General features: G+C 46.5%; 1 protein-coding gene across 1 annotated transcript in view; it reads left to right on the top strand.

The window, feature by feature from the left end:
* The window catches only part of ATP10A (ATPase phospholipid transporting 10A (putative)), a 1364682-nt gene that overhangs the window by 1220472 nt on the left and 119615 nt on the right, over positions 1 to 24595 (top strand). The window lies entirely within an intron of this gene.

The following is a 24595-nucleotide window of genomic DNA, read 5'->3' as shown; positions in this document are numbered from 1 at the left end:
CGTTCACAGTTCAGTCAGTCCTTTGAATGGATCTGTGTAACTGGATCTGTGTAACGTCGGAATCGGCTGCTAGCTCGACAATGCAGCTTGATGTTTCTAGGTCCCATCCTCTCACCGCCTGAAGCAACTAAATGTGTGCAGTCAGAGCTTTCGAAGTCCCAATCCCAGAGGAAACCTCAGTGGCGCTGGGAACTGAATTGGTCTGCGTCGATGGTGGTAGAGCTGGAAGGTTCAATCAGAAACAGTCTTGGTGAGTCCTGTCCACTGGTGCTGTGCCAGACGCAAGGCAGTGTCCTGTTGCAGTGTGTGTGTCCGCAAACATTTTGTCACATTCACAACTGCTCCATCTTGGGCCAATTGATACCTGCCACTTCCATTCACCTTCATCTCTTTCCCTGGTGTGCGGGAACAGGGGCTTATTTTTGGTCTCCATCTGCGTGTTTGTATTGTGCGCATAAAAATGCCCACTACTAGAGCAGGTACGCATAAAGTAGCTCTGAGATCAGTGGATTTGTGCTCCACCCCCATAAAATCAGTTACTCTGAGGCCTTCGAGGTTCCTAAAGATGTCAGCAATATAGTGGGATCCTCTTGCCAGTTGCTATGTGATGGAGCAATCACTCCCTTAACGTCGGGTGATCGCCATATTCTGGATATTCAGGCAAGTAGCATCAAAAGATGACAGCGACTGCAAAATGTGAGAAGAGAACCAATGGGACAGGACAGGAAGCAGGGGCCAAAGTGACTCTTCTCCAGCAGCAGCCACAAGAACCTCCAAGCGACCGAGTCAAATGCTTTTTGCATATCTAATGTGGCCACACAGCCTGCCCCTCTGGGTAAATACGGGCCAGGGTGCCAAATAGGCGATGCAACTTGAGGGCGGTGGAGCGCCCCTGGATAAATCCTGACTGGTCAGGCTGGACCATGAATGGCATATATGGTGCCAATCGGAGGGCCAACACCTTGGCAACTATTTTAATGTCACAATTAATGAGAGTAGGGACCGGTAGATTCTGCACTGAAATGATGGCCTCAAGGAGCGAGAGGGGTGGGGAGAAGTTTACTGACCACGCATGCCTCTTCCCACACATCCGCCAGCCAGGGAACCAGACAACCCTTATAACATTTATAAAATTCAGTGGTGAGCCCATCTGAACTGGGTGCCCTCCCTGATGAAAGCGAGTCTATTGATTTGGATAATTCCTCTGATGCCATTGGGAGATCCAGAGCCGCCCTGGTCTCTGCGGCAATACCAAAAGAGGGAGACTATTGAGGAATGATTTGATATCCACCGTGGGGGTCAATATTAGTGTAGAGTGCATCATAGAAGGCGCGAAACTAATCATTGATGTCTTGAGACGAGTGGGCCAGGGTACTGTGTGCTCCTTCAGTTGCCGTAATATGGGGAGCCCCCCTTTCCTGGCATATCAATCTAGCTAATAGATGGCCGAGACGTTCCCCTTCCCCATACTTTCTGGCACCCTGAGGATCATCCAAAAATACTGCTCATGGTCAGCCTGGGCCCGGAAGGTATCTAGCGGCGTCCCTATCTCGCGGAGGGTTGCGACAGCTGGGGATGAGGCATACTGCGATTCCGGGCTGGCCAGTAGGAGCTTGCTCTCACCAGTGGATTTCTGAATCACCTTTAGGATCCCCGCCTCCTTTGCCAGAGCACTACCTCAAATTTATACTTCATGGTCTCCCAAAGTGTGGCGAACGTGCCTACACCTTGTTTTCCCCCCACCTCAATGAAACTGTTACCGGGGAGTGATCAGAAAAGGTCCTGGGTAGAATGGTCATTTGCTCTCTTGTTCTGATGGTTAACTCTAAGACTAGCCACCTATCAATACGCAAGTGTGAGTCGTTAACCGATGAGTAAAAGGAGAAGACCCAAGAGGCAGGGTGAAGCAGTCTCCAAACATTGACAACTCTCAGCAGTGACTGCACTTCTATTATGGTCTTAGCTGCCTTGGAGAGTTGACGAGATTTCATGCCAGACCTGTACAGGTCAATATCTTCTGTAGTGTTGAAATCACCGCCCCAAAGTATAGGAATGAGGGGGAATCCAGTTAGAAGGGAGGAGAGATGGGAGTAAAACTCTGGATCATCAGTGTTTGGACCATATACATTGCGGAAGACCACCGCCCGTCCAAGAAGTGCGCCGAACAGTAAAACATAGCATCCCAGAGGGGTCTACGTGTGTGACCTTATGGATGAATTTAAGGGACTTGTGTATCAGGATCATAACTCCAAGGCTTTGGGTGGAATAGGTGGTATAGTAGCGCTGGGGGGGGGGTACCATGACCTGGCGAACCCATCACACTCCCTTAGCCAATGAATGAGTTTCTTATAAGAAAAGTACTTGACCTTGTGTCCAACTAACAGTTGCAGTTTACGCATCTTAACCGGGTTACCCAAACCTCTGATGTTCCAACTCATACATACTATGCCTTTATCTGCCATCAAGATGGTAAACCGAGTCAGTGGAATTATACCCCAAAGCGCATACACCCAGCACAGTTCTAAACAGGCTAGAATGGATAGAGCCCTGGTGTATCCAATACAGGGCTGAGTAGCAACTTGACTCCCCAATCGTACGTCAAGCAGTTTTTCACAAGGGTGGTAAGACACAGCTGTTGGCTAGGAAAGTGATTGTCAATGAATTTAGAGGCCTCCTCCGGGATAGTGAAGAAAACCCTGTCTGCATGTTCAATCTAAATTTCACTGGATACAACATGGAGTACTTCACCCCCAGCTCTCTGAGTATTTTCTTGGCAGCTATGAAGGTTTTGTGTTCCTGCTGGATAGTCTGGGTATAGATGAATCCTGGCGGAGCCAAGTAGTAGTTCGCCCTTGGATCTAGCTGCACGCAGCAAGGCATCTCAATCCTGATAATTCATTACTCTGGCTATGATAGGGCGAGGGGGCCCCGGGCTTAGGGGCTAGGGAGCGGTGGGCTTGTTCAGTCGCCAAGTGAGGTGAGCACTTTGGGGAATCCAGCAAAGAGAGAAGAATGTGTTCCACGTAATCCTCCATGGGGCTATCGATTTTGTCTTCAGGAACGCCAATAAGTAGCAGGTTATTGCGCCTGGACCTGGCCTCCAGGTCCTCGTTCTTTTTATTGACTACCTGGACCTGTCTAGACAGCGAGGCCACCTCCGTTCTCAGTGTGTTAATATGATCGTCTGCCAGGCCAACCCTAGACTCCACCTCCGTCACCCGAGTATTGGTCTTCTCCATCCAGGCTCTGATAGAGCTAATTGTCCCGCTCATATCATCTAGCTTCGTGTGAAGCCTAGTGAACCCCTCCTGCATATATTCCATCATCTTTTGGAGTTCTGTGGGCTCAGCGGACTCCCCAAGGGAGGCTTCAGCTTCCAGTTGGGGTTCATTCCACTTTGGCGTTGCTTTGGTGAACATATTAATGGAACTTTGTTTTCTGCTGGTCCCCTTAGTCATGGCCGCACTGGGATGTAAAAGGAGCTGCAGTAGATCCCAATAAGAGGGGGGCAAGTTAAGTAAAATGGAAGCCAGGGATGACCAAACCCGCCCACAGGGGGTCCGTGCGAGGTCTCCGGCCAGCAGACCAGTACTGCACAATAGAGCAGAGAGACAGACCCTCCGGGAGAGCCACAGAGAGTGTCAGGTATGACACAGGGGGATTCGGAGCACACCAAGTGGAAGCGGGGCACGCAGGCGAGCCCAGATGAGGGGTCAGAGAGGAAGAATGGAGGGGGCCAGACAAGGGTCAGGTCATGTCTTGCCAATCTCAGTGTCAGGATTATAGAAGGGGTGACGGTTGTATATCAGTAAAAAACAGCATGTGCACAATTCACACAGACTATTAAACTATTCTTCTGAAATAGAATGAGTTGCTAGTCAGATGTATATTTATACATCCACTGTTGTAGTGTTGTCGCCCCACGGATCATACCCGGCTGTTCTGCAACTTTCCCACCATGATATCTTAACTGTTGCTCCCTGTATGGAACAGAGTGGATTGTATCCTCCCTCGTGGTTGAGGCAATTATTGTAACATCCAGTATCCAATGTGAGTATTACTGCCTCTCCATTCGGGTAAATCGAGTATGTCAGTATCCCCGAACCTACAGGCCCAAGGTGTGATCAGAGGAAGCTGGACAGCAGTGCACCCCTCAAGACCAGTAGTGTGGAGGAGCCCACGGGGGGGCGATGCCCACCTCACAGTGGAAGGTGCAGCGGCGGTGAAAGAAGGCAAACCTCACATCCCTGTTGCAATCCGTCCACGGCCCTCCGGTCTCGCTACGTGGTGGCAGAATGGCTTTGTGATAACAGGGCAGGCTGAGGCCCTCTGCAACCTGTGTTTTTTCCTTTCTACGTTTTCGGCAGGATCTGCCCGACTCTACCCCTCCATGGTCTCGGATCACATTTAATGCATCGAGCAGTACAGCAGATGCGGGATCAAGGAACCCACAGGCCCAACGCCGGACCATTCGTGGCTCACACTGGTACACAGCAGGTTTACCCCAGCACCCTCCAGGGTCTGCAAGGGCCTATTGCATCAGGGCCAAGAGCGCCACCACAGCGGTAAGAGGTGCCCCTCCGGTGGAGACATACTGGGCAAGGTATATAGAAATGTCTTTAGTCCCCAGGAAGCCAGCCAAAAAAGAAACAGATCTGCTTTGCCGCCGTGGCGGCTGCCCAACACACACGGTCACATTTAGGACAGAGGTAGATGCGGGGTGCTGGGTACCTTGAATCCGGCAGGATGGGAGTTTTCAGTCATCTGCAGCTGCCGACCGCTGCAGTAATGACGTGGCAGCCCGCCACACGTACTCAGCAGGCGGGGTGGGTAAGGCAACCTCAGTGCAGGTCCCCACTGCAGGCTGTGGTTGTCTCTTCGCTGAACACGGGTCCGCAACAGTACCTGCAGAGTTGGACAGGGACAGCCGTTCATGCCACGCAGTCCGCAAGGCCCATCAGAGGGGCCCGTGACGGCAAGTAGTCTGGGTTGTTTCGCAAGTGGAGCGGTGCCGCAGTCACTGGCGGAATAAGAGATTGTTTGCCGACCAGCAATTCCACGGTCTCATCGATGTCTGAGCAGCCCGTCGGGGATCACGAAAGAGGATGTCTCCCTTTACAATGTGATGCCACATCCGCGGCTCCTCCCCTATCGTGGCCTCAGGAGCCTCGCCTCCACCTGTAATCCGCACAGCCTGGAAGTCAAAGTTGGATCGCAGGTTGAGTATCAGCCAGCGTGCTGAAAGTGAGGTTTTCTATGCCTCAGAAATGCCTGGTAACGAGAATATATATATATATATATATATATATATATATATATATATATATATATATATATATATATATATATATATATATATATATATATATGGTCAATTGTGAAAAGGTCAATGGTGACCCTTTAAAATCGGCCAATTGTTAATTCGAATTCAATTGTAAACAAACAATTTGGTGTATACCCCTTAATCAGCCGTCGCTTTGCTTTCCATAGAATGAGGCACCAGTAAGGATTTTTAGTTCTTTAGGAGGTTGCCCAAGATGGAAACCATTTATCAGCTGCGCAACAGCGCCCCATTGATAGGTTTTTAGACTAGGAGAAGGAACTTGAAATGGGAGCGGTTGTGCATGGAAAGCCAACCAGCATGGTTTTCGCAGGTATAAATCGTAGGATTTGAGTCGGCTGTGGAGAGGGCAGTCAACGCAGCGTAGGACTTTGTCTAGAGAGAGGAAAACGTTGAAAGGAAGGTCAAAGAAGGTCAAAGAGTAGGTTCGAGCAGTAGTCCAGTTTGCAACGCAAGAGGACACAAGATGTCTGGCAAAATGGAGATAGGTGAAGGAAGGTGGAGTGGCGTTGGAACCCAGGAGAAAGTTGACTGTTATTGAAGAGTTCATCATGAGGCAACACAGAACAATGCAGTGACTTATTTTCAGTGAGACAGTTGGTAATCTTTTCCGAGATGATTGGAATGAATGTGGGAAAAAAGAAAAAATGTGTCATCAGCAACAGGGTGATGGGGAAAACAAAAGGACAAGATGAATCTCCTAGGATAGAGGTATAGAGGGTGACGTGCACAGTACCAAGGATTGATCCTTGAGGACGTAGACAGGGAGAGGGGTGGAGTCAGGTTTGCAAGTTGCAGGAGATGTTAAAGGAGCAACCTTCTAGTTGGGAGGCAATCCAGGCAAGAGCAAGTTTGCGAAAGAGAAGTGGTTTACAGTGTCACAAGTAGCAGAGTGTTGGATAAATATATGAGGGTTAAGTTTAGAGTGGTGAACATCAGAGAGAAAGTTGGAGACTTGCATGAGTGCAGCCTGAGTGGAGTGTTTACTACAGCGCTCAGACTGAAGTGGATCTCCAAAGTCATTATTCTCAACATACTTGGTCATCTAGTTGTGGACTCATCTGCTCAATGACCTTTGACTCATGGGGAAGGAGTAAAAAAGGCATGTGGTTACTGAAGTTTGGATCAGCAAAGGGCTTCTTCAAAAGGGGTACTAGTTACAGGGCCACCAGGAAGAGTCCAATAGGGAGAGTGATTTTAAAGCATTCATAGAGATGAGGGCATGTGATTTAGAGAGTCGCTTACCGTTTGAGGAGCAAACAAGCCGATGTATGTGTTGGTGCTGCAAAGTATGGGTGCTTATTTGATAGGAGATTTATGGGAGTAGTAGTAAATAGCAGAATGGGTGGAGAAGAGTGGAGGGCTTTGAGTGTCATGAACTTTAGAGGAATGGCAGTGGGACAAATAATTTTCAGAGAAGGGAGGAGGCAATGGACAGGTGTGAGCAAAGGTTGGGGAGGGTAGATGAGATTGCACGGGTGATTGTGCATTGAGAAGATGAGATTTGTGAAATAGGAGGATTTTGCAGAGACCAGCCCAGAGATGAGGGCAACATGTGAATATTTTTAGTCTTGGTGCAGGGTTGAGGTCAGCGATTTATTCCAGCATTGTACGTCAAGTTGCATGTTGGTTTTTAGGGTCTGTATTTCAGAGGTGATACACGACGGGAGGCAAACAATAAGGTGTGAATGTGCATGCACTAATCACACGCTCCGCTGCCGACCCTTCAAACAGAGCTACGGAAAAGCCTGCACTGCAAGACCCAGCACGCCCCACGGTATCCCTAAATATTATCCCCACCAAAAATATTGCTGTACATATGGTCGTTCGTCTCACCATAGGTGATCATTTTGGGGGGGATAATTTTTGGGAGTGGGGGTGTCCCCTGCACATTTAAAAATAATGTGGGTGTTGCGCGGGTGTCCCCCGCAGGGTCCATGGCTCAAAATCACCGCAAAAATATGGGGATATTTTTGTATCGCAATATTTTTGTGGGGTTATTAACACATGGAAGACGCCCCACTGGGGTAAAGTTCCCCTGGCCTGCGGGCAAAGGTCTGGAAACCTGAGCACAGTCCCAGGCTTTCTAGGTGAAAGGTGAATGCGGCAGGCAAACAGAGGCTGAACCCGAGCTTCAAAAACAGGAGTTGGTGGCAGAGAGAGGGGACGGGACGTTTACTGCCTGGGATGTGATATACACTTGTCTCCGAGTCCCGTGATTTTCCTGAGTCTTGGAGCCCGAGAGTCTCTGAGCAGAGTGAAGCGGAGCGATCTGCCTGAGTAGAGCTGGGCTACGAGGTGCAGCAGAAGTGTTTGCTGGTGTAGGCGAGTAGAGAATTCTCCAACCACGGATATGGCGTTTACCCAAGATCTTGCACATGGTAAGTACAACTTGCCCCCCCTTTCCCACATGTGAACTCTGGAACATCACACAGGAAACTGCACCTATTATAACCAGGCATACTGACCTGTTCTTTAATTTTCGGGGCTGTCATCATCACTTTTTTGTTTTGTTGCTTTTTAAAAAATAAAACTTTAACGCACAATGTATCTTTAATACTATGCTACCATTAAGACTGGGGAGGTATTCCCCTCTTTGAGCCCTGCAATGTAACTACAGATCTTCACTACGCTCCACACTACAAAACCACCTAAAACCTCAGGGCGACTGCGGAGGTCTTATCCTCCTTGAGCCCTGACAGGTATCAATGGAATTTCATCATTTTCAACACCATTAAAGCACCTAAAATCTCAAGGCGACTGCAGAGGTCTCTTTCTCTTTGAGCCCTGATTGTCAACAACGAACCCTGATCAGTCTAAATCTGAATAGACCGGGGGCCAACCCCAAAAAAAAATACTAATTTTCTATCTCAAATTAGGTTGCACAACAAAGATACACAACCATGATTGTTCCGAGTCCTTCCCGAATTCCTAGATCGGCTACCAAAACCGCCTTAGCTTGTCTGTTACCACACAACCTTACAGTCCCAATTCAAGCCAAGGCTCTCCTCGCTCCATCAATATCAAACACGGGACCAGTTGCATCAACTGACATCTGTCCCGGAGAGGACTACATAGGCTCCAACTTCGTCGCTGATGCAATCTGTTTAGTGTTGCCGGAATCACCTAAGGACCAAAAAGCTCTTGCCCACCTAGCGTCCAGCCCCCTCAGTGACACCAGGATAAGCTACCCGCTACTAACTGCATCCCTCCCACCAATCAAACAAGAAGTGCTCACCTCCCACCCCAAAGAACAAGTATCCGGCGAAGTGGAGAACCCACATCAACCACCGATTACCAAATGTAGATGCACCAACCCTAGTGAGTGTCCGCACGAGGCTCTTCCAACTTTGATGTGGGAACTGCAAAACATAATGACAACAGCATTAAGTCACTCCTACCTTTTTCTAAATTATACGAAACAATTGCAATGATTCAGACTAAATTGAACCCTATGGAGATGCTAATCGCCAAACTACAAGAGCGACTAGATCATGAATCAGAAGTATCCCATCAATGGCACACAAGACTACTTGACATTGCAAGCAATTACGGCTACAATGATGGATATACTAGCCTACAAGCAACGCAAAAAGACACCAATAATTTAATCTACAGATGAGGAACTTCAAGCCCCCGCTCCATCCAATCAACATTCTGGTTCAGTCGAGGGTATCATCTCACTAGACTGAACAAAGGATAAACTCATACCTCCAAAACCGGTTTCCCAATCTATCCAAACTCAGCCAATTAGCACCCCGACATCATCAGTACAATATAACAAGCCTCCATCTCTAACGACAACAACTGGAACAAATTCCCAATTACCTGATGATGCTGGAACGCTGAAACAACCCCAAGAGTTTGTGATCTTCAATAGAGAGAAGCATGGACCTACTGCAACAGGAAATAAAAAAAAAGAAAACCAAAAGAACCCTCCGAACCAGTCAAAAAAAAAAAGTCAAAGGCTGCCAAAATGTAACGCTCACCTGACTCCCACGGAGGCGCTGGTCTAGTCTGGGTTGCTGTGGCCTCTTCGAGCGTGATGCGCAGAACTCGGAACACCGACTGAACAGGACCCTCAAATCTTGCTTGTCTGGCCCGTAGGAATATCCTTCTGCAGATGAGAAAGGGGATTAACAGTCTGCAGAATAGTGTGCTTGCTCCCCCCTTCCCACCTTCGTTCTTCTCTAACTTCCTCCGAAATCCCCGGTTGAAGCTCACCTTATGGTTTGAAAGGATGAACTCTCCATCCTGCTTCTGGTGCAGGGGCGCGTGTTTGTCCAGTTACTTCACTGGTTTTCAGAATGGCGCTGGCAAAATCCACTTGACTTTTCCGAGCGGAACGCCGTAAGTATGAAGATTACAAAAGTTCAAGTGTAGAGCTTCCTTTTCTGTTGCCTTCCTAACCTGTGATCTGTCCTTTATTTCAGGTGCAGAATGAAGGCGATGCGTTGAGGGATTGAATTGCCGATGGTAAACTCAGGTGAGTTAGCGATGGGGGACGATCCCTCTTAATGTCTTTATATTCCTCCAGTAATGTCTTTTGTCCTTTCCCCATAGGGGCCGGGGTGCTGTACCTGCCAACGAAGCGGCGCCCACCTGAAATGAGGAATGGTCCACCAACAGAAGACCGGTAAGTGTTATGGCGGAAAAATAGGCTTTCCTCATATGTTCCTTCTGCTCACCTTTTGTCTCTTCTTCTCTCCCCTAGGCGCAGAGATGTGGCGACCGGTGCAGACAGTCGCGGTGGAGCCGAAAGAACTCCTGAGGACAGGTGAGTGAAGCGCGGCGCTGCAGCGAGCAACGCGGTGCTTTTAAATGAAAGTCTTTTCTCAGGAACGCTAGCGTGAAGGTTCCGGATGCAGGTAAGAAGTTTGATAAAATTCTTGGTTTTCACCTTTCTCTTCTCTTCTTTCCTTACAGGTGTTCCAGGATCGAGGCGGGCGTGGCTGGAGACCAGATGCAGGAGCAGACACGGTGAGCGTTCAGCTGCTTGGATGCAGAACAATGCGAAGCGTGAGCTACTGTCTGGGCGTGCTTAAATAGCCCCCAAAAGTAGTTCCAGGTAAGTATCCTTCCCTGGCCACGCCCGAGTGGCAAAATAGTCCCAATGAAAAAATAGTCCCTTTCAGGTCTCAGGGAGGCCTGAATCTTGCAGCATGGTCTGCATCAGGTAAGTGCACAAAACACCTTCCTTTATGAGCCTGGAGCCCATGGCGCCAGGACAGAGTCCAAAGAGCCCCTATAAGGGGCTGCTGGGCTTTTACCCAGGGGCATGATGCCTGCTCCTGGGGGTGCTGGGCCTGGCCTGGTGCTCCAGGGGTAGGCATCATGACACAAAAGGAGTTTGAGAGCATCCCTGAGGAACCTCTCAATCCCAGAGAAACAACCGAAAGTACAACAGCAAAACAATCCTAAAACCCCTGCAGTAAATGAACATATGAAAGCATCTGGATCAGGCAATCAGCCTCAGGAAACAATCGATATAGATGAAGAACAAGCTGTCTTTAATGAGATGATGGATATGTCTGTACATATGGACCAACCACCGACACCTCTCACACAACTACCATTATATAAGCTTGAATCTCAGAAAGTTAATTCTCCTCATATCGAAGACATATCGTGCCAAGGAAAATGCTCCCTAATCATTCTAGATGAATACGACCTAACGGTATCTGATGAGACCCCAACGATTCCAAGCTAGGAGAATCCATATCTGATGAAGATTTGACCCGCTACGACAATGATTATAGTTTCATCTCAAACGAACCTCTTCATGATCAAAGTGCCAACGATCAATCCCTTAGTAATGAAATCTTGGGCTAGTTGCCCAAAACCATCCCGAAGACAAGGCTATCACTTCCATCTTTTGTTGATCCAAGAAAGTTCGCCCAAGAAAAAGATTTATACATTGAACGAATAGTTCCTTCACCTGACGGATTGATGCTAAATAGAACGAACATAATATGCTTGCTTCAAGCAATTCCCCAGCTGCTAATGATTTCCACAGCAGATATGCATTTAGTTGAATTTGTCCATCATGAGAAAACAGACCACGTATTTATCCACCCTGCAACTGAGAACGTGTACACTTGGGTCTTGGACAATGCACTACACCTGGAAAATCTCGGATTCAAATGTGATGGAAAAACCATCAACAAATCCATCAGAAATGAGAGAACACAGTTGCCTGATTACAAAGAAAATGCCCCAGGAACACATCAGAAACAAACTCCTGATTTGACAGAACTAAGCTTTCAAAAACATCCCTTTAGACTGCAATAGGACTACTTGGACCGTGTCTCTGAGGAAGGCTCCAGAGATTACGAATAACAACTAAAATTGAACGACCTGTGAACCCTTTCCCTTTGCTCCTGGAATACTAGAGGGTTGGGACACATGCTCCACTTAGAGCATGCTAATCTTCAAAATTACCACTTCATTTGTCTACAAGAAACCTGGCTTGCTACACCTCCAACATGTGAATGCTACCTTGTTTACATCAACCCGGCAATAAGAAGACCTAAAGGAATGCCAGCTGCAGGCCTCCTTACTTTAATTAAATCAAATGGGGCCTATGAGATAAAAAAATCTACAAACCCAAATTCCTGGTCTCAGTCCTGTGATCCAATATGATAGCCACTCTGCACTTGGCCACGATATCACTAATCTACTGATAATTGTGAACATCTATTGGAACTCCATTGCTTCAGGAATCTCAACATTTATCAACACGATCTTCACAACCATCGATGAACTGAGACTCAAATATCCAAAAGCTGAATTTGTTGTATGCAGCGATCTTCATGTTCACCTATATGACAATCAGGGGCGTTGCCTGGAAACCCACCAAAATAATTCTAAAGCCGAACTCTGGTCTAAGGAAATGTCAAAACGAGACTTATTGTTTAATGAGCCCACACTTTATAACCTTCCTCCTAAACCAACATGGAAAGGTAATGTGTCTGAAGCTATTTTAGACTACATATATACATTGGAAGACACACGAAAAAAATAACCAACTACATGAACAACCCCACCTGTTTTAGTGACCATAATATACTTTCGATTACATGGAATGACGAGGTGTGTCCCAACGAGAGAATAGAACTACCAGAACTTATGCTCAATGGAGCCATGAACCAATTGAAAATACCAGGAGCTCAACTCCCAGCTCTGGCAGATCAATTCAAATATTCACTATGACAATCAACGGAAATTCTGGATTATACAGAGACCCTAAAACCATTTATATTCACAACAAAGAACCGTAACAACTAGCAGCAAATACATACCCTTGCCTATAACATCGAACTCTCTCGAGGAAAAAAAATGACATGATAAAAAAGAGGAAACAACAATATTCCAATTGGATAAAATCGCTAAGAAATGTCATTGCCCAGAACTATGCAGAAACTATGCTTAAAGCTCTGAAGAATTCAACACTAGAAATGTATGGTCTCTTCTGAATGATCAAATCTCTCAACCGAGTGCCCTTATCAAGAATGTCTCTGAATTAACTTGGATCACCCATTTCACCAACCTCTACCAAAAATTCGAGAAGACTCCAGAAGTGAATGACCTGAGAAATTGGGCATTCCCATGAGATTATACTCGTATTGCCATGGGATTATACTCATATTACATTAAAAAAAAGATGAACCCATCCTGGGCCCTGGGGCCTGATTGGCTGTCCAACGCCCATTTAAAAGACCATCCAGAAAACTGGCCCGAAATATGCCTGGAAATCTTCAAAGCTATAGAAAAACATAAGCCGATCCTGGTATCATGGAACAAGGTGATCATGATACCCATATACAAACGAGGTGATAGACACCTGGCAATGAATTATCGCCCCATAGCACTTTTGGACACGTTGGGCAAAGTGTATGCATCAATGATCCTTCATGATCTGGTAAAATGGTCAAATGACGTGGGGCGACTATACTCGAGACAAACAGGCTTCGTCTAGAACACTGGGACCAGGATTAATTTGCTCATATTAAAACTTCTCAAGCTGGAAGCAGCCCATGCACAAACAACAACCTTTACGGTATTCTTTGAACTAGAGCTCGCTTTTGATGTCATAAACAGAGGTAAACTCGGGATAAAACTAAAAGCATGGAACTGCCCGGAGAATATCATACAACCCATCATAGCGCTTTACACAAATACATCAATTAAAGTAAGACTAACTCAACAGGGCCATCTAACATCTGCTATTAGAACAACAAATGAACAACAAATGGTCTGAAACAAGGCTGTCAGTTAGCAGTGACCCTCTTCAATCTTTACACCTCAGACTTACCAGAACATCAAGCTATGATCCTTGGGAATCCACCTATTCTCAACCAGTCCAAAGTTGCTCACATCCTATTTGCTGACGATCTGGTTTGCCTCGACCAAACGAAAATTGGCCTCCAAAGAGCAATTGACCATTTCATGATCTACTCTCCACAAAATGACCTGAAAATAGTTCTTAAAAAAACAAAAAACGATGACCCTTTTGCAAAAGGGAAGTCGATTTACCTAGATGGAACCAAACTTGAAGCCGTGAATGCAAATACCTAGGTATGAAGATCAATCAATCTGAAACGGAAGCTCCATGGATAGAGAACATAAAAGAGGCGGCTTGCTGTCTGGCACGTCAAGGTAAGATAATCCACAGGAAATATAGGGCTTACTCCTTGCAACCCGTTGTCGCGTTTTACACCCAGAAAATTATGGCAATATTAGGTTATGGAGCAGAAACGATGCTCAATGCCCCCAATGACATCTGGATAACACTAGAAGGATTGATATGGAGAAAAATCCTAGCCTTGCCCGCAGCATTCCCTGCCCCCAGACTCTGCCATGAACTAGGGCTACTTTCCCTGGAAGCGATAAGAAACTGGATGGTGTTGTTCTGTCCTCGATCGCAAGCAACCAAAGTGAAGGCCCTAGAATCCTGGAAACTACATTGCACCACACTATTATTTATTTATTACATTTGTTATATGCCCAGACCATGAGGTATCATGGCATAGTTACAGACAATAGCAAATACAATCTTAAGGTTGAGCACAGCATTACAGGCAAAAGTACAGATATACATTTATATACACTTATATACAAGAGAAGGGAATTAGGTCTGAGATGGTAGGGTTCTATGTTCATCTTAGAACTGGTTGAATAACCACGTTTTAAGCGATTTGTTTAAATTGTAGACAGGATGTTTCATTCTTGATATTTCACTACTAGCAAAAGAGGAGATCCAACTAGAGATGCTAGTAAACCGATCCCAAAAAGCAAAAATCAAGCTGAAAAAGAAACGATTGGTTGAGAACCATTGCAATAAATGCTACTTACAAAATGTCCCTGACTCATAATGTTGATCATAGAGCTTATCACCAACTTCCGGCATACCTCCGCCATAGGATTCCTAAGTGTGCAAACAGATTCCGGAAAAGGGCAAGCACAGCAATGTCCTGGCCTAACATGGGTTGCCCTATGCCCTTTCTGGATCTTGCATACCCAAAAGGGGGATGAGGGGGCTGTCTTTGTTCCTTTTGCCCCTTAGTTGCAGACGCCCGGTTTGGACACCGTGGGGAGGTTGCTGCATTTATTTGTGGGAGGGTCTGTGAATAGCAACACTGATAAAAGGCGACTGCAGGGAGTAGGCATGTTTCAAATGAGGTTGCAACCATTTTTAGTCGAGCCTTTTTCTGCAGCTTCATTGAATCTGCAGGTAGAAAAAAACGATTAAGGCTGGCCTTTCAGTGAAGCTGATAGTTAATAAAGAGAATGCCAGCTGTTGGGCCAAAGCGGCTTTGTAAATAAGGGACCGCACACCAGCTCAATGGAACACATCTCTTTATTCATTAACAAAACGTAACTGAACTTCTCTCTCATTCTCCTCCCCTTTCATCAAGAGTCACGTGACTTCCTCATGGGCCCATTCTCCGTCTTAAAAAGAGACAGAGCGCCATGGCAATACCCCCGGACAAATGTCCTTACATAATGTTAACATTCTTAAAGTAGTCAGGGAGGCTTCCTGACGTTCCTCTGCGGTCGTCGGGGAGGCTCTGGTATTGTGTGTCCTTCAGATGTGTCACACAATTCCTCTGGCTGCCGATATGGTGGCTCTGGAGGAATCCATGGGTCGTCTGTTGGTTTGGGGTCCTCGGGCTCTGGCTCCAGAGTCGCTGGTCCTCCCTCTTCTCTTCGCCTGGCATGTTTAAACTTTGAGCTATTTCTAGTTACTTCTTTCCCAGCGTTGGAGGCAGTGATCATTGTCCCTTTTACTACCGTGACTTGAAAGGGTGCTGGTGCAAACTGGAGATCAGTTTTTCGCCGCATGGGCTGTTAGACCCATACTTCATCCCCTATCTGGAACTCCTTCAGGCGAGCGCCTCTGCGCTTATCCGTCGCTAGTCTTGTCTTCTCTTTTCTCTCTGCATCTCTCTTTAGAACTTCTGGGTCTGATGCAGGCTGGTTTCCTGTGTTGCTGACTATCCTCGTGCAGACTTGGTACCTCATCATCAGCTCTGCTGGTGTTCTGTTTGTGGCCTCGTGAAGTGTATTGCGATAGTCTCTTAACATTTGGTACAGTGCCTGGTGTGGGTCAATGCCTTCCACCCGTGCTTTTTGTTGGACCTTTTTGATGGACGCCATGAATCTTTCTGCCATGCCATTGTCCTGGGGCCATCGTGCTGTGATATTTTGATGTTTGAATCCCATGTGTTTTGCGAATATTCAAAATTCGCGGCCACAGAATGGTGGACCATTGTCTGATTTGATGACTTCGGGAATCCCCCATTTACTAATGAGTTCATCAAATATGGCGGCCACCTGGGCGAACGCTGTGGATTTCGCTTGCTTGACAATGGGGAATCTGGAGTTTTCCTATGAAGAGTAGATATTCACGTGATTCAAGCGGTCCGTAGAAGTCGACTCTTTCCCATGGATGATCTGGAATTTGAGTTGGCTGAAGCGGGACTGGGGGATCAGCTCTGGCTGTTCATTGACAAGGTACACAGTTTTTTACCCACTGGGCCACCATAGCATCCAGGAACAGGAACCATACGTGGCACCTCAATTGTCTCTTGGTGTTGTCTGCACCTCGATGCCCTTCAAGGGCTGTCTTGATGACTTTGGAGCGCAGCATCACCGGGATGACTAGTTGGCAGCCTCGCAGGAGGATGGATTTGTCTTGTACGGCCAATTCTGTGTGTATCTTGGCTAGCCTGCCAAGTTCATCCAGGAGTATGCAGGGATGAACTTGACAGGCTAGCCAAGATACAGTATTGCGCGATGGAAGTCCTTCCACTTGTTGTTTTTGGTTAGGCTGATGGCCAGAGCCATCGACGGGTCTGCTGCTGAGGCTAGCGCTACTGTCTCTAGAGAGATTGCTGTTGGTAGGGCGTTGGATGTGACATCATTGATGTATTCGGTGTCTCCTTGTCTTGGAACAGACTTGCCCACTGGGTGCCTTGATAGGTAATATGCTGGATTGTTTTCACCCCCTGGCCGATTAATGATTTGGAAGTCGTATTCTTGGAGCCTGATGCCCCATCGCTCTATCCTTGGGGGGCATTTTCATCCTGGGGTTGCCGAAGAGTGACAGCAAAGCCTGGTGGTCTGTGATGAGGATGAACCTCTTTCCAATGACGAAATTGTGGAAGTGTTCACACACCCATACTGCTGCGAGACTTTCGTTTTCAGCTTGTGAGTACGCAGATTCCAGATTCCCGAGGGGCCAGTGCCCTACTGTCGTAGGCTACAATGTGTTTCGGATGGGCATCTAAGCCGCTGGTTTGGGCCAAGATGGCTCCCATTCCCACTGGGCTGGCATCTACCACAATCTCCGTATGCCATTCAGGGTCAAAGTAAGCGAGCCTACTGGCTTCCGCTAGGGCTTGCTTTATGGAGTCAAAGGCTGCTTGGCATTCGTTGGACCACGTAAATGGGACGTCCTTCTGCAGCAGTCGTTGCAGTGGGTCAGTGATGGTAGCAAAGTGGGGAATGTCTTTGGCGCAGTAGCCTGCAATGCCCAGGAATGATCTAATGTCCACCGCTTGCCAGGGTTCTTGCAGATTGAAGATGGTCGAAACTTTATCAGTTCCGGGGTCATACCGTCCGCTGAGAAAATGTGTACGAAAAATGTGAGTTTAGATTTGCTAAATCTGCATTTTTCTATGTTAAGTGTAAGACCTGCCTCTTGGGTGGCATTGCATGTTGCTCTTAGAACAATGTCGTGTTCGTCCTTGGATTTCCGAACACAAGGATGTCATCACTGTACTTTTATTGGTCGGATTATTTGTCGTATCGCCTCATGAATGATCTCTGCTGCCGACGATATGCCGAAGTTTAGGCATTTGTAGTGGGAAAAAGTCCATTGTGTGATGATGACCCTGGAATCAGGGTAGAGCTCCTTTTGATGGTAGCCCTGATTTAGGTCAAGCTTAGAAAAGAGGACGGCTTTGTTGAGCTGTACGATCATGTCCTCTATTCTTGGGCCAGGATGTCTCTCTCTGAATTGCAGTGTTGGCCATTCTCATATCGACGCAGAGTCGTAGGCGACCACCCTCCTTTGGGACAATGACGAGGGGTGAGACCCATGGGGTTGGGCCTGTGGCCGGCTCAATGATGTCGTGCTATAGTAGTTGATTGAGTTCATTCGACACAGCTGACTGGAGATGGAAGCCAACTCTGCGTGGGTGTTATGGGACAGGGCGAACAGACGTGTCAATGTGCAGTTTGACTGGTAGGCCTTTCATTTTGCCTAGCCCTGTGAATAGGAGTGGGAATTCAGCCAGGATTGTCTCCTTCGTGATGGTGGAGGGGGTCGATGCGTTGACTTGCATGGAGCAGATGCGATTCTTTGGTTCAGGTACGGGAGACATGGAGAGGATGGTGTTGTTTTCCTGTACATGAATGTCTATCAGTCCCAGATCTGAGGCAGTTTTGTAGTTTAGGAGGCATCTCCCTTTCATCGGGCTTCTAATCACGTGGATGATTGTTGTGGCATGGCTCTGTTGGATGAGGTGACGTTTGAGGGACCCTACGGAGTGTAGCGGGGTATCGGCGCCCCATTGGAAGATCTTGGATGTCGCCTATGTTAGCTTTGGTTTGTCTTGGATCTGTAGGAACTATCTTTCGCCCATTATGTTTACAGTGGCTCCTGAGTCAATGAGGAAACAAAGCAGTTTCCTGCAGATGTCCACTGTTAGCCGTGGTGCTTCACCAGCTTTCTTGTCGTCCATAATGAGGTTGACAAAGTCTTCTGAAGCGAATGGGTCATTTTGAGCATTCATGTAGTCATAGCCATATGGCACTGTGTGTTGCCTGTCAACTCTTTCGAGGATTCTGGCCATTTCACTGACCTCCTCAATGGCCAAGGGTTTTTTAAGCAATTGTTTTTTAAGTGTTGGAGAGATGCACCTTTCAATTACATGTAAGCAGATGGCTTCGTCGAGCGAGTATGCGTGTAACTGGCAGTGTGCCTCATTTGATCCGTAGCCTGGTGATGATATACTCATAGACGGTTTCATCAATCCTTTGGGTGTATTGGTTAAAAATATATCTTTCATAATCTCTGTTGGGCTCTATGACCAGCCGTTTGTTGAGGGCTGTGATTAGCATGGCAAAGTCGGGGTGTTCTGTCGGCGGAATTGTTTTGATGAGTGTTTTAACCCCGACCCAACCATGTTGAGGAACATGATGCGCAGCCTCTGTGAACTTTCATCTCCTGCTGCAGCAATGAAGTTATTAAAATCCTCGAGCCATTCTATCCACCGTGGCCCTTTGTCGGCTTGTGGTGTGAGGGAGAAAGATGGTGGCACTCTCCATGCTGTTACTCAACCTTGCCACAGGTGCTGGGGGTGCCTGGGCTTGTCCACCCTGATCAGGGGAGCTCATCGTGTTCGCGGGATAGGTGTGACCTTTGTTTCCAGAATGGGGGGAAGGCTCCTGCTGCTTGCCGTGTTGAGGGTCTGCACTGGTGTGCCACCTAGTTGCACTGGTGTCCCACCTGTTGGTGGTAGGTGCAGACAGGGAGAGGTTGTTGGGTTGTGGCAGGCGTGTGGTAGCTGGGGTTGAACAGGTGAGGTACCACCCACCTGTGGAAGGGAGCTGCTGGTCTGCAGCCTCTGGTGGGTTGCTGCGCGGTCCCAGGAGGGCATGTGCCACAGTTCGCACTGTTTTGCTGTTGCGCGTCGCTGCACCCGTCGGGATGGGCTTCACGCAAGACCCTGGGTGGTGCAGTGAGGGATGTCATAGAAAGGAGGAGGTCGGGCCCGGGATCGGGTCTGCGTGTGAGATTCTTCTGCCTGAGTGCACCACAACCCGGGATTGGGTCCGGTGACGCCGGTAGCAGGGCCCAGGGTCGGGTGCCTGCGTCGTGGAGTTGCCGGGAGGCAGACTCTAGCGCGACCTAGGAATGGATCCGCTAGCGAGGAATCGGGGCCTGAGATCGGGTGTCCTTGGATGGGTGCACTGGCCCAGCGCAGCGGGATCGCCGGCACCTTGGAGGACGACGCTGGTGCGCGAGGACAGCGACCTCTTCGCCAGTTGTTCGGCCAAAGCGGCTTTGTAAGTAAGGGACTGCACACCAGCTCAATGGAACACGTAGCTCTTTATTCATTAACAAAACGTAACTGAACTTCTCTCTGATTCTCCTCCCCTTTTCGTCACGAGTCACGTGACTGCCTCACGGGCCCAGTCTCTGTCTTAAAGAGACAGAGCGCCGTGACACCAGCCAGTTTGGATTGCAAAGATTGTGCTGGATGTGAAATTATATTTATAATAAAAGCAATCTCTTTATTCCGGTAAAAATGCTTGTTTGAAATAACTATGTTGCCTGTGACTTTGCTTCTTCAACATGTCATACATTCTGCATCAAAGGCAACTTGATTTGCGTACAATTAGAAAAGCAGAAATAGGAAAATTTAAAAAAACTGATGAACGAAGATTTTACATTCTTGCTGAAAGCACTGAAAAAACACCACCAAAACACAGAGAACAGGAAGCCCTATGTGTAACACACCATCCTCCTGAATTGGTAGCCCTAAATGGGTCTAATCAATTTGCTCTTCAGTGAGTGGAATCATTTCTATCAACCAGGATCACTTTATAGCATTTATCCTTAAACGGACTCTTGGAGCTCCCCAGTGCTCAGCCTCATCACTGATACTGCTCGGATGCACCCATTGGCCCTGCCGTAAATAAAACTATCCCACTTTTTACGGCAATTTGTGCTTCCCTTGAACTTTGATTTGTCTTACTACACATTGTATACTTCTAGATAAACCATAACAAGTCTATGCATTGTTCCTGAGATATGGTAGTAAGAATAATTATTTTGGGTAATGCTTTACTGCATAGAATTAATTACAAATGTGTATTCCTTCGTTTTTTTTGTTTTTTTTAGCTTTACCCATCAAGGAATCTCATTTGTTACCTCACAGGTACATGCTGGCTAAATCACATATTGGCTTCTTTTTTTGAGGTCTTGGTTCGAGGATTGTGATTTAGAAAAACAATGTGGATTTGGAAACTTTGTGTCTTGACAGCAAGATCGCATGCATTTGTTATATCCATTGAACCGTGTTTCTTTGGATCTGGAAAGGTGGTTTCTAGCAGCTTTCTAATTCCCTTGACTTGAAACTCCTTATTGAATCCAACCTGGACTTGCATTCTCCTAATATCCCTGCATCGCGTCAACATCAACTAGCCTTCATTAGTACCCGGCACGCCGTGTCCGCGGGAAACACTGAATGTGGATGTCTTGTTTCCGAGCCATACCACAGTGTAATCCCGTGGACGCACGAATGCCGTTCACAAGCATGGTACTATTTTTTTCAAGGCAACCTTGGAAAGGGAGAAGGGACCACACATAGCCCCTTCTCCCTTTTCCAAGGTGGCCTTTTTTAATATTTATTTTTGTCTCATTCATTAGTACGGAGCAACTTCACCCAGAATGTCGGCCTTTTGCTCCGTACTAATGAAGCAGTATGCGCTGTCTAGTGTTGCTAGAACCAGCGCGTACTGCAACAAAACCTTTTCAAACGGCAAAGACATGCCGCTTGAAAAGGTTTCGTAAGATATTAGTGTTCCGGGCTGCAAACTCGGGCAAACTAGTTTCCCGAGCTTGCAGACCCCAGAATACTAATGGCAATAAGCCCCTCGATGGCAGGCTAATACCGCCTGCGGTAATGCCCCTGGGGCCTTGGTTAAGGCCCTTGCTGCGCTCGTGCCTGTAACTATGGGCCCCGGGGGCATTACGTCGGGCGGTATTGACCCGCCGTCTCGAGGGTTTATTGCCATAGTAATGCACGCTTGCTCAAAAGTGATGTGCCCCACCAGGCTTGATGTAGGCAGCTTCATGCCAGAAACACCCTTGACTTTGCCTATGCTACACTCCTCTTTAGCTTAAGCACTTAATGACACTATTACTGGGATAGTCCAGTGTGGGCCAGCTTGTTAGATAATTTTTCGATGTCTGACTTGCAGACAGCACACTACAACTTTACTTGCCAGAAGCATAACAATTAGGATCTGTCATTGTATCAGTGAGTCCTCTTGTCATGTGTTTTGGTAGCTGCATGGCATTTTACCCCAAGGCATACCCATACAAAGCGCCTAGCTCTTTAAAGTTATGCCACTACCATTTTGTTTATTATGCTTTGTTCGGCTAATGAATTCAGCGTCTTGAAAAATCCTGTGTTACAGGTTTTGTTTGTCGATCTGTAATTATATTTAATAGCCATCCCTTTTATAAAATAATGTATAAGCATGCTACATGCAAACAGTGAGAAAAATCTCTGGTCTTGGTGGGCACCATTTAAATCCTTAAAGGAATCAAAAACTAGAAGAAATATTTGATCACAAATTTGTTTAAGGACTGTCACAAAAAATACTCACATTGATCATTATAGAGTTAGGCATGTATCCACAATTGCCTGGTGCCAACTGTAACAAAGTTAAGCTTATATCAACTAGTACTGCCTTATGCCAGCTATTGCCGAGTTAATCACATTACACACATGCCAACATCTACCTCGTGCACATACAAGTATTCACCTTGTGCAGGCTTTATGTAGGCGTAACATAGTTTTTATCAACATCTAGTAAAACAGTACAAATAAACAGTCTTGTGCATTTGTTAGTGCATTCATTGGTATTAATAAAGGTACATTATGTGAATGGATGGAAAAGTGCTTCAAATCCCCAAAAGCCTATTCATTGATGCTGGATGTTCGTTTGTCCAACATGGTTTGTGGAATGGAGTTAATTTGAATGCACAATTTTTGTAACATCCCTGTAACTACTAAAATGCACACAGGTGCCTTATGGATACTTCTCCTTGAGCTCTTTTATTTAGAGTTTATATATTGAACATATCTTTCAATAGCAATCTGTGCAGGCAGCACTGGTTTGGGCAAGTCATCACCTGTCCAGATTGACTTACCAAATACCCTAAATCCAAATCCTGATGCGCCTTGCTAACATAAACACACCACAAATTAGAGCATTTTCAAAATGAATTTATCAATGCATTCACAATTGCAAAAAAGGATTGATGATGATCTTTTACATCACAAAGAGGCAACAATACTGAAAACGTGTTTGTAAAAACAGTTAGAAAAACAATTTCTCTGTAAGAGTCAACATATATTACAACAAAAAGGGGCAATCACTAGGTTAGTGTGTGCGCTATCAATTGTTCTCTCTAGGAGCCGACACGTGTTTGGCTTAGCATCCACTTTCATAATCTTGTGGAGACTAGTGAGCTTCTTCGTGGCTATATTCACACATTCTTATCTTGATTTATCATTGGTTTCATCATACTTTCTGGATTTATGCGCTACCCTGAATCGTGGCTTTTCTAGTGTCCTATTCTTTACTACATTGGTCTGTTTGTCAAATATAAACATGAAACTTCATCACAGCAGCCCTAGCTTCTCTGGATAGTGATGTCTCTTTATTAGACATGTTTTGCCTGTTTCCTCAGCATTTCCAAAAACTGTTGCCTTTCGGCATTTTCAGTATCTAAAAATGCCCGAAGGAAACAGTTATTGTGTAATCGCCTGGATTTCTTCACTGGCATCATCACGTTCATCTGATTGGAGTGGGAAAATGCTTCTCCCATCGGGTACTCCTAGATTGTGACTGTCACCTTTTTGTGCTGCAATTCTAAGGTGCCCACTTGTGGCAACCACTTTAGACCTACCTCAGTGACCCTCCCTCTTACCTCAACGCTTGAAGATGCATTGGCTAACCGGTGCCCAATCACAACCTCTTTTTCCTGCATTTTTTCGCTCTGGAGGGAAGGATGGATTCTATAACTTTCACGCCCACCGCCGGGGTGACATGGCGTTAACAAGCCACCACCCCGTGCTTTTTCGCTCTGGCCTCAGCTCGGGATTTGAGGTGCAAATACTTTTTATCTTTTTTGTCCTTACCGAAGACGGGCTCTGCCGACCGCATCTTCTTTCAGAGAAAATGGAATAGGGACAGGTCCCTTTTCAGATGACAGTGAGCATTGAAAACATGTTAAAAAAAAATGGCCGCCGTCATCCAAAAAGGCACCTAGTCCCTTTTCTACCTTAATGGCAGCTGGCATTTTTTTTGGAGAAATAAATTGAGACACCACAGGGGTTGACTGCAGAAACCTGCCCGGGAAAGACGGATTCTGATTGGTCAGGCCACCTTTCCAGGGTGAGAATTGGAGTTCTTGCCTGACCAGGCAGGGCATGACATTGAGGCTGCTTTGCCCCTTAAGGGTACACCAAAAGGGGCTGGATTCTCTCAGTCCTTGAGGATGACTGACCTGGACAGCAGTTGCAGCAGCACCTTACCACATTTGCGGGAGGAGTGGGGTTGTTTAGATGCTTTTTCACTTTCATTGGATTTAGGCAAATTACCACAGACTGTGTTGAGAAGTACAAAGTAAACTCATACCAGTAGTTTATAGAAAACATATAGAGGGGATCTACCCTTTCTGATCAGTGTATAATTCAGCAATATTTTACGACCAGTGTCTGTATAAAATCAAAGGTTTTTCCATGGAACAAAGATGCTTATGAGGCACAATTAACCCCACGATTGTGCAGACACTACCGCCAATGACCCGCGCCACCACGTTTGATTTAAACAAAGGTGTTGCTGTTAACAGCAGTCTGTTAGCCACCTGGGATTTCATCATTATTTGCACCGACAAGTAACAAAAGACAGTTCCTAATGTGTTTATTTGTTTGTTTTTCTCAA

This window comes from Ambystoma mexicanum, chromosome 7p, assembly GCF_040938575.1.
Source record: "Ambystoma mexicanum isolate Mex_15411 chromosome 7p, UKY_AmexF1_1, whole genome shotgun sequence".
Classification (NCBI taxonomy): domain Eukaryota; kingdom Metazoa; phylum Chordata; class Amphibia; order Caudata; family Ambystomatidae; genus Ambystoma; species Ambystoma mexicanum.
Note: the sequence above shows the minus strand (reverse complement) of the source record. Positions and strands in the feature narration are given on the sequence as shown.